Source organism: Theobroma umbraticum, unplaced genomic scaffold, assembly GCF_002168275.2.
Source record: "Theobroma umbraticum cultivar Fairchild unplaced genomic scaffold, ASM216827v3 scaffold_56.0, whole genome shotgun sequence".
Lineage (NCBI taxonomy): Eukaryota > Viridiplantae > Streptophyta > Magnoliopsida > Malvales > Malvaceae > Theobroma > Theobroma umbraticum.
In genome coordinates, this window is record NW_018397256.1 from 3,189,678 (window position 1) to 3,201,849 (window position 12,172).

Genomic DNA, 12,172 nt, shown 5'->3' on the forward strand with positions numbered 1-12,172 from the left:
CAGGTGGGTAGTGATTTAATCCTCACTATCTAGAATTCCCAACGTGCTCTTGTGAGTTGTATATCAACCTCATCAACAATATTTGAGCGGTCCCGCCCCACTCAAGCAAATAGAGATTAATCCCCACTATCATCATCATTTGTGAGTGGCATATTAACCTCATCCACAATCTTTGAGCGGTTTCACCCCACTCAGGCGGATAATGATCAATCCCCACTATCGTCATAAAATCCCTTAAATATAGGATCATTCTCATCCATAACTTGCATCATAAATTAAAAATTATGCTCATATTAGCCCATTGTGTATATGAAATTTTCAACACATACATCTCATGGTATACATTTCGTAATCTTATAAATCATTTCCATGCTTCGCCCATAGTGGACATGATATTCTCAACACATACATCTCTTGGCATACATATCATAATCTCATAAATCATTCCCATGCTTATCCCATAGTATACATGATATTCTCAACACATGCATCTTAAGGCATCTATGTCATAATTTCATAGATGGAACTCATGCACTCGTCAAACTTTACATGCTACATTATGTCAAGCATATGCATCATACCATTTATCTTATTTTAAAGGAAAACTTTTGAAAGGGCTTGTCACCTTTGTTGAAAACTAATACATAGTATGATATTATGCATATATAGTAGATTAATAAATAATTTAAAAATAATTTCTATCACTGATAACTCTATTTCATAGAGTTATTTGGTCACGATTTTAGATGATTATGTATAAGTTCTTGAGATTTAATTTAAGTATTAGTTATTTTTAGTTATTTATTTAATTTGATTTAATTATATTGGGTTAAATTGTGTTAAGTTATTTTATGATGTTTTATTTTAGGTTTAGTTTTTATTTAAGTTAAGTTTTATGCTTTTGTAGGTGTGCTTTAAAAAGAGGGCTTATATGGTGAAAGATGTGCATTTTAGGTGTAGATTTCTACTGCATATGTTTCGGTTATTCGAGCATATCTTTTACTATAAAAGTCTAATTGATGTTATTCTGAACTATTGGAAAGCTACGAGGTAGTGCTACAACTTTTATGTTTACCACTTTGCCTAATTCAATAAAGCCTACCTAAAAGGCATGTCAAAGTTGAAGAAGTTTAACAAAACTTGAATGAGTAATGAAAAGCTTTGAGCTTTACGGCCATGGAAGGAGTCATTGTTGCAGCACCCCGTTTGAAAAGTATGCTTTAAGGCACATAGGAGCTTCAGTTGCATGGTCACCAAGTGTCTAGCGTTGTGGCACCCAAAGGAAGATTGTGAAAAAGATTTAAGAAGGCCACAGTGTTGTAGTGATCAATGAAAAAAAAAGAGTTCTTGAGCTATTTGACTTCTATTTGGCCTTGGACTCGAGCTTTATTTAACCCCTTTGAGAAACACATAAAAGCATGCAACAAGCAAGAGTTTTCTGAACAAAAAAAAGGCATTGAAGCTAGCAAGAAAGTAAGGAAAGTAAGGAAGATTGCAAATTGGAAGCTTGATAAGTATTAGAGTTCTTTCTTTTCTTGTTATCTTTATATTTTGTTGTTTAGTTTTGATGCTTAAATTTCTTTTTTGGATGATGTTTATATACATTATGTTGAACTAAGTTTTTAATCTCGAATCATGATTAACCCCATAGCGTAGTGTGAGTTTTTAATATTCTTTCTTGCTTATGATTGATAGTATTTGAGTTGTTTATTTCAATTATATTCTTAATGCGTCTAATTTCCTGATCACCAATTATATTGATTTAGAAACCTAAACAAAACTGAGAAAGGGAGTTTAGAGTAAGCTATGGATGAAATAATATATGTTCAATATCAATTGCATGAGATGATTGATTTGATTTGCATGTAGGGTACACATACACTTATATGTCATATATAGTTAAGATTAGAGTCTGTTCTTAATGAATCTTTCTTAATTTCAATTTACATAGACAAATAATAAATTGGTGGAGATAGATATTTTATAAGAAACTCAATGGAGGCTTATAAATAAATTAGAACTATATGTTAACAACTCAAGCCTATCTAGTAAGTAAAGAGGGAATAGAAAAGATTTAAATGAACCATTAAAGGGATATTGTGGTTCTAGAATTTTAGTTGATTAATTAATTAATTAAATTACTATTTTTATATTCAATTTTAGTTTTAATTTCAGTTTATTTAATTTTTAATAGTTTTAAATTTAGTTGTTTGGATAAGATTGATTTGTTTTAATTTTAGCACTTAGCAAAAAGACTTGGTCAATTCTTCATGGGAATGAACATTAATTTCATTACATTACTTGTTTGTGATGCATGCATTTGTGTGGTTTATTCGAAAAACACGTTTTTGGCATTGTTGTTGAGGAATTGTGTTAAATTCTCTTTGTTAATATTAATGTCAAGCAATCTTAGTCTTAATTCAAACTTTCTTTTTCTTTATTTTCAAGTGCGTTTTGTCATTGTATGTGAAAAATGAAAAGTTTGGAGATTGTTCCTTTTGATCTAGAAATTAAGAAGACTCTTCAAAAATTCAAAAAGAAAATTTACAAGCTTCAACTCAATTCGAAACAATGGCAGAACAACAAAGAAATCAACAAATTCAAGGGCAACTAGAACAAGAAAACAAATCCTTGAGAGAATATGTTGTACTTCTTGTTCAAGGTCTTCATTTTAGCATCCGTAGGCCTACCATCCAAGCTAATAATTTTGAAATCAAGCTAGCAATCATTCATGTCATTCAAACCTTTATTTAGTTTGAGGGATTACTAAATGATGATCCTAATGTACATATTGTGAATTTTTCAGAGATTTGCGATACTTTCAAAAATAATGGTGTTTCTGCTAATGCCATTAGATTGAGGCTTTTCTTGTTTTCACTAAAAGATAAGGTAAAAAGTTGGTTAAATTTGCTTCTAGCTGGTTCAATTAGTACTTAGGATATTTTAGCTTAGAAATTCTTGGAAAATTCTTTCTACCAGCTAAAATAGCAAAGATGCGTAATGATATCACCTCTTTTGTGCAACTTGATTCTGAAACACTGTATGAGGCTTGGGAGAGGTATAAGAATTTGCTAAGGAGAGGTCCTCACCATGAGTTACCTAAATAGCTGTAATTTTAGACTTTTTATAATGGTTTGTTAGGATCTATTTGAACCACAATTGATATTGTAGTTAGAGGTGCACTTATGAGTAAATCCATTGATGAGGCTTATAATTTGTTTGAAGAGATGACTTCAAATAATTACTAATGGCCATCTAAGAGATTAAGGCAAGAATAATTGTTGGTATTCATCAGCTTGACACAATTAATGCTTTGATTACACAATTGGCTTCTCTTACCAAGAAAATTGATAGTTTGAGTTTTAATGGGATTTAGAGCTCTTTTTGTGACTTGATTTATGTGGGAAAGGACATTCTAGTACCATTGTCCTATTTAAACTGAAACAACTCATTATGTTGGAGACAGGCAGCCACAAAATAATCCTTATTCCAACTCATATAATTGGGTGTGGAGGAATTATCCTAATTTTTCTTAGAACAACAACTAGGCAACTTCAAGAACTCTTAAGCCAAATTTTCTTCCGAGATTTTCACCATAACATCAAGCTCCTATGCTAAAGAAAAAGTCAACAATGGAAGAAATGTTCATGCAATACATGGCAAAGAATGATGCTATCATTCAAAGTCAATTTGCATTAATCCAAAGCCAATCAACATCTCCCAGAAATCTTAACACACGATTGGGCCAGTTAGCCAATGTTGTCAACAGTAGACTTTAAGATACTTTACTAAGCGACACTGAACCTAATCCAAGAAAAAAAGATAAGGAACATTGTAAAGCAGTCACTTTTTGTAGTGAAAAAGAGGTAAGTAGTAAAACTTTAAATTTTGAAAATTTGGTGAAGGTTGCTAAAAAAGAAATTGAAAAAGACAATGAAAAAAAAGTTGACAAAGATGCTAAAAAAATGTTATGGTTAAAACTTCTGGTGAAAAATTAAATGCTAAAAAATAAAAAGTTAAGCCTTCATAACCACCCTTACCACTTTTTGCTCAACGTTTTTGGAAAGAAAAACTTGACAAACAATTCCAGAAGTTTTTTGATGTATTTAAAAAGTTACATATTAATATTCCTTTTGTTAAAGCTTTAAAGCAACTGTCAAGTTATGCAAAATTTTTGAAAGACATTTTGTCTAAAAAGAGGAAATTAGGTGAGTTTGAGATTGTTGCACTTACTGACGAGGGCAGTGCCATAATTCAGAATATGCTTCTACCAAAGCTTAAAGATCTAGGTTGTTTTATTGTTCCCTGCATTATTGGTACTCTTTATTTTGCTAAAGTTTTATGTAATTTGGATGCAAGTATAAATTTGATGTCGCTTTTCGCTTATGAAAAACTTGGTTTAGGAAAGGTTAAGCCAACTTTTGTGATTTTACAACTTATTGATCAATCCTTCACCTATCCTTATGGCATTGTGGAATATGTTTTGGCTAAAGTTAGTAAGTTTATTTTTCCAGTGGATTTTATTGTACTTGACATGGAAAAAGATCATGAAATATGGATCATTTTTGGGAGACCATCCTATGCACCACTAAAGCTTTCATTGATGTGGCAAAAGGTGAGCTTACCTTAAAAGTTGAAGACCAAGAGGTAATATTTAATATTTTTAGAGCTTTAAAATTTTCCAATGAGCATGTTTAGTGTTTTGCAATTAATGTGGTGGAGAGCATTACCAATGATGTGTTTACTGATAATTTTTCTAATGATCCACTTGAAGCATTTTTGAATATGTTAATTATTTGGATGGCCCATCATGTCTCCCAAAATTTCAATTTGGGTCTTTGGAATGACAAACTTCAACTTCACCAACCAAGCCTTCCATTGAAGAACCTCCCACACTTGAGCTTAAGCCATTGCCTAACCATCTAAGGTACATTTTTTTTTTGGGAAATTCGTCTACATTACCAGTATTTATTTATTCTTTTCTTACTAATATGTATAGAAAAATAAACTCCTTCATGTTTGAGAGAATATAAGAAAGAAATTGGGTGGACCATTGCTGACATCAAAGGAATAAGTCCATTTATTTGCATGCACAAAATTTTTTGGAAGAAAACCACAAGACAATCATTGAGCATCAACGTTGGTTAAATTCAATAATGAAAGCGGTGGTAAAGAAAGAAATAATCAAGTGGTTAAATGCTAGTATTTTTTATCCTATTTTAGATAGTTTATGGGTAAGTTTCGTCCAATGTATGCAAAAGAAATGAGGTATGATTGTAATTTCTAACGGAGGGTATGTATGGATTATAGAAAGTTGAACAAAGCCACTAAAAAAGATCATTTTCCTTTACCTTTTATTGATCAAATGCTTGATAGATTAGCTGGTAAGAATTTTTATTGCTTTTCAGATGGTTATTTTGGTTATAATCAAATTGTCATTACTCCTAAAGACCAAGAGAAAACCACCATTACTTGTCCTTATGGGACTTTGCCTTTAAGAAGAATGCCTTTTGGGCTTTGTAATTCTCCAGCTATTTTTCAGAAATGTATATGTCAATTTTTTTTAATTTGAATGAAAAATGCTTGGAAGTATTTATGGATGATTTTTCAGTTTTTGAGGATAACTTTGATGATTGTCTATTTAACCTTATTAGAGTCCTTAAAACATGTGAAGAAACTAATTTAGTTTTAAATTGGAAAAAATGTCACTTTATGGTGCAAGAAGGCATAGTCCTTGGACACCAAGTTTCTAGCAAAGGTTTGGAAGTAGATAAAGTAAAAATTGAAACATTTGAAAAAATTCCACATCATGCTATTGTGAATGGTATTTGTAGTTTTTTGGGGACATGTTGGATTTTATAAGAGATTTGTTAGAGATTTTCCTAAAATTTCTAAGTCACTTTGTAACTTGCTGGAAAAAGATACTCTTTTTAATTTTGATAATGCTTGCCATGATGCTTTTATTGAATTGAAAAATAGATTAATTTCTACTCCTATTATCATTATTTCATATTGGAGTCTTCCTTTGAATTAATGTGTGATGCTAGTGATTATGTAGTTGGCACTGTTTTAGGCCAAAGAAGAAAGAAAATTCTACATCTAATTTATTATGCCAACAAAACATTGATTGATGGCCAATTAAATTACACTACTACTAAAAATAAGTTGCTTGTTATTGTTTTTGCTTTTGATAAATTTCACTCCTATCTTGTAAGCACTAAAGTCATTGTTTATATTGATCATTTTACTATTAAGTATTTAATTAAAAAGAATGATGCCAAACCGTGATTGATAAGGTGGGTACATTTGTTTTAAGAATTTGATTTGAAAATTCAAGATAGATAAGGTGCAAAAAATAAAGTGGCAAACCATTTATTGAGATTGGAGAATGGGGTACAAGCTGGAAATTCTATAATGATCAATGATACTTTTCCTGATGAATAACTATTTCAGATAGACAAGCAAAAAGTTTGCCATGGTATGCTAATTTGGTGAACTACATTGTAAGTAATCTCTTTCCTCCTTATTTAAATTCTCAACAAAAGAAAAAATTCCTACATTATGTTAAAAATTATGTGTGGGATGAGCCTTTTCGTTACAAGGAATGTTGGGAGCAAATTCTTAGAAAGTGTGTTCTAGAAGCAGAATTTGAGAATGTTATTCATCATCATTATTATTCTGATTAATAAGGACAAAGAACTATTGCTAAGGTTCTACAATCAAGTTTTTATTGACTTTCTCTTTTTAAAGATTTTCATTATTTTGTTCAAAGATGTGATAGATGTCAAAGAGTTGGCAATATATCTAGGAGACATGAAATGCCTTTCAACAACATCTTTGAGGTAGAAATTTTTTATGTTTGGGGAATTGACTTTATGGCTCCATTTATTCCATCATTCAATAATGAATATGTCTTGGTTGTTGTTGATTATGTGTTTAAATGGGTTGAAGTCGTAGCATTGCCAAAGAATGACTTTAAGGTAGTAATGAACTTTTGAAAAATAACATCTTTACTAACTTTGGTACACCTAAAGCCATAATTAGTAATGAAGACTCTAACTTTTGCAATAAATATTTGGAGGCTTTACTTGCCAAATATGGGGTCAAGCATAAGATTGCCACAGCTTATCATCCTGAAACTAATGGCCATACTGAAGTTCCAAATAGAGAGATCAAAAGAATTTTAGAGAAAACTATGTCCCTCTAGAAAAGATTGGTAAAAAAGATTAGATGATGCATTATGGGCTTCTAGGACTGCAAATAAAACTCTAATTGGGATGTCTCTTTTTAGATTGGTTTTCAGAAAAACTTGTCATCTTCCTGTTGAACTTGAACACAAGGCATATAAAGTAATTCAAAGGCTAAATTTTGATCTTCAAGTGGTTGGAGAAAATCATCTTTTGCAGCTCAATGAGTTAGATGAGTTTCGTCTTAAAGCTTATAAGAATAAAGCTTATGAGAATGCAAGCATTTACAAGGAAAAACTTAGAGATGGCATGACAAGAAAATCCTTGAGCATCATTTAGAACCAAGCCAACATGTTCTCTTTTACAATTCTAGATTAAGATTATTTCTAGGTAAGCTCAAGACTAGATGGTCGGGACCTTTTGTTGTTACAAAAGTATTCCCTTATGGAATAGTGAAAGTCCATGATGAAAGCTTGACTGATATATGCAAGGTAAATGGGTAGCATCTCAAACACTATTGGGAAGGTGAATTCAATCATAAAAAGTCCTCAATCTAGCTCATTGATGCCAAGTAAGCTAAAGAAAGTCAAGCCAAAGGCTATAAATCAATGACGTTTTGGGAGGTAACCCAAGCTTTCTAACTCAATTTCTTTGACATTCAATTAATTTACTTTAATTAGTTAAGTTATTTTTACTAATTTTATGTTCTTTTTATTTGTTGCAGGTGAACTGAAAAAAAGAAAAGAAAGTTGATGTCGCAATGCGAAAAGGGTAGTGACACAGCTCCCTGATTCAAAGTTTTATCTCTCCCATTTGAGAAGTTGGTGCCGCAATGCACAAACCCTAGCACTGCGACACCCAAAAGGCATGGCCACGGTGCTAAATAGGCCAAAAGCCCATTAACCTTAAAAATCCTACTCCCATTGATATTTAAACTCCCTTAAACCCATAATCAATCATCAAAACTCCCAAATTCTTTCTCTCTCTAGTTTTCTAACTTCACAAACTTTCTTTCTCTATAAAATCTTCCATCTTCTTGCTTCAAAAATAGCATAAATCACACAAAACCCATTCAAAGCCTTAACAATCGAGGGTTCTTCATCTGTAAGTTTTCTTATTTTTTAAGTTTATCAATTTATTCTAGGAATTATTTCTTATGCTTGATACTCTTGATTTATGGTCTATTTTTCGATAAAAATTTATGCTTTTGTGTTTATTGTTTTTAGAAGTTAATGGGTCTTTGAAAATTTGTGGTTAAATATGGCTTTCTTGCTTATAGTTGTAAGGGTAAGTGTAGACTATACTATTGAAGCAATATAATTTTCGTTCTTGTTTAATTGAAATTATTGCCAATACTTGATGATAAATTTGAGAAGATTTAATTATATTATTTATGATTTGGTTATTATTGAGTTAAGAGATATTGAGTATTAGAAATTATTACTAATTGTTGCTTGGCAGGATTTGGTTTCGTTTAGCTTTGTTTGGTTGAATTTATTGCAGAGAATTTACCCATGGCCCCAAAGAGATTAAGGACTGATGTGAGTAGTTTCGTTAAGAAGACATGATTTGTGTCCCTCGAAGTTGTGACAAGGCATGCAAGCTCCTTTATCAATAAGGTACCAATTCCAGAGAAGGGACTTGATGTTGCCTTAATTCGACATTTCAACATTCAAGCCCAAATTAAGGAGAAATATTGGCAAAAATTCAATGCTAGTCCAGAAGCAGTTGCTATCCCATTGGTAAATGAATCTTTTGCCAATTTACTAGAACATACTAGTGGGTTTGTGTTTATGTAAGGTAAACATGTGCCATTCTCCAACCAAGCCATAAAAATTTTTTATGAAGTGCTCGATATTGAGAATGATGGTTATGGACAATATTTGGCAAAACATCAAGATTGGGTTGAAATAATTTTGATACTTGGTGAAAAGGGGGTTCAATGGAAAATCTCAAAAGATGAACAAGTCTTTTTCAAAAAGAATGTCCTGAAACAAATTGCCAAACTATAGTGTTATTTTGTAACATCTAATATGCTTCGTTACTTACATGTTAATCATGTTACAAGGAGCAGAGTTGTTCTTCTCTATGCCATTGTGACAAGAAGATCGATCAATATTGGCCTCGTAATCAACCACGCCATGCTACACATAGCTAGCACAAAAAAAGATGGCTTATGGTTCCCATCCTTGATCATTGCTTTATGCAAGAGAGTTAATGTCCAATGAGATTCCAGTGAGGAGTTATTGCACTCAAAGGTCCCAATTGATGTAAGACTAATTTATCATTACTCATAACCTTTTGTTGGTGGCAGCTATTCATTCGCACCACATCCTTGAACTCTTAAGCATAAACCCTAGACTATAGCATTACCTTAAAGGCTTAAATAGCTGAAGCTCTATTTCATCCAATGATAACTATATTATAAAGAGTTATTTTGTCACATTTTTAGGGCTTAAGTACCTAAGTTTTTGAGATTTAATGTTCAAAATTTAAGTATTTTAATTATTTTTCTTAATGTAGTTTAATGCATGTGATTAGTTTAGTTTAAGTTCTTTTTAGTTCAATTCTATGTTATTTTGATTTAAATTACTTTAAGTTTAGTTATTGTTGATTTATTTTATTGTTCTTGTAGGGAATTTGGTGAAAAAATCTTAGTTGATGAAAATTTCTACAAGTATGGTGATGGCTTCATTTGTACATGCTATAGCATTTAGAGAATAACTTAAGCTAAAGAAGTCCAATTGATGTGAGCATTAAGCCATTGGAAAGCTAAGAGAAAGCACTACAACTCTCTGTTTCCACTTTGTCTAGTTCGGAGTAGATCAAGGTCAAAATCATGTTGAAGAAGGCTAGATTGCTATAGTTCTACACAAGGTAGTACATGGAATAAAGGTCATAGCCTTCAGTTGCTCAAAGTTGCGGCACCAAAATGCTACAAGTACATCATACCAAATCCAAATAGCATAATGCTGTGGCCCTGGTTGGAGAAAAGTGCACCATACATTGGCTCGAGGCCATGGCACTGCGACCCTAAGGAAGGTAACGCTATAGCGCTATACGGTTTTCCCATATTGTGCTTGTTATGGGATTTTTACAACTAGGGATTTTGTAGATTATTTAAAAGACCTTTTTCAGAGGTTATGAGGGGAGGATGGTAAGCAATTATTCTAGAGAAAAGAGCCAAAAACAAAGCAAGAAAGCAAAATAATTCGAGAGAGAATTGAAATAAAAAAGTTTCAATTCTTAGTTTCTCTCTTTACTTTTGTTTTACTCTTCATTTCTTTGACTTGGATTAATAGCTAATTTTTGTTAGATGATATTTTTATTAGATATTATGAGCTAAACTATTTTTCTAAGATTGTGATGGATTTCAACATGTAATTTGAATATTTGTTTCTCTTTTATTTATTATGAATGGGTATGGTTATATTTATTCAAATTTGTTTGTAATGCTTTTAATTGTCTAGTCAGCAATTTAATGATTTGTAAATCTGAATGAGACTCAACATAGTAATTTTAGATTGGATTAAGGTTTGAGTAGTGTATGTTCATGTCACTTAGAAAATAAGTGATCAAATTTGCAATTAGGGTAAACATATGCCTAAATGCCATACATAGCCATATTAAAACATTAGCTTAATGAACCTTATTTAATTGACTACTATAGACATATAGTGACCCAATTAAGTTAGATATTTGTAAAAGCATCTTGACAATGACTTGTGAATAAGTTAGTATTCTAGGTTAGCAAAACCACTTGTGATTAGAAATAATAAAAGAAATAGATGTCAGATGAAATGTTGAATGAACCCATAATCCTAGGTTTTAGTCTATTGCCTTTCTTTAGTGAATTTTTAGTTTTCATTAATTAGTTTGGTGTTTGATTGAATTTAGTTTTAATTGATTTTCTGTATAATTGAGTTACTCGAATAAGATTAGTTTGTTATAATTTTAATACTTAGTTTAAAATTAAGAGCAAATCCCTATGGATACGATTATGGACTTATTATCTATATTACGTGTTCGATCTATATACTTGCGTGTACTAAATCAACAATAAGTTTTTGGCACTATCATTGAGGACTTGTGTTTCTTATATATTTTGGTAATATTAATATTCCCAAATTTGTCTTAATTCGAGTCTTTCTTTCTTTGGTTTTTAGGCATGTTTTGTCATTGTATGAGGATAGCAAAATGCTTGGAGATTGTATCGTGTGATCAAGAGATTAAGAGAACATTTTGAAGGCTGCAATGAGAAAAGAAACAAGTTTTTACTTAGATTGAGAGAATGGTTGATTAACATATTAAGCAACAAGTCCAAAAGCGAATAATGGAAGAAAATTATTGCATAAAGGACTATGTTGTTCTATTGGTACAAAGGCTTCCTTCGAGCATTCGTAGGCTTGCTATTCAAGCCAACAATTTTGAAATTAAGTTGACCATCATCACCATGATCTAGACTTTAGTCCAGTTTAGGGGTCTTCCAAATGACGATCAAAATGCTCATATCTCAAACTTTATGGAGATATGTGACACCTTTAAATACAATGGAATCACAAATGATGCAATCCGTTTGAGACATTTCCTTTTTTCATTGTGGCATAAAGTAAAAGTGTGGCTGAACTCATTCCTTACAAGATCCATTACAACATGGGATGACCTTGTTAATAAATTCCTTGCAAAATTCTTTCCTCCAGTCAGTACAGCGAAGATGGGAAATGATATCATATCGTTCATACAACAGCAAGCAAGAGTTCCAATTCTTGAAAAAAAAACCCATTTATGGAGGAATTGATAATGCATTACATAGCTAAGACCGACTCCGTTATACATAGTCAAGTGGTCTTGTTAAAGAAAACTCACCAACACAATAAATAACAAAGCTTAAGGGTAGCCCTTAACTTTGGGTTATGTGAGTACTATTTCAATCAATGTACATAATGATGGTAGTGTGAAGAGAGTGATAGGCATGGTAAAACATG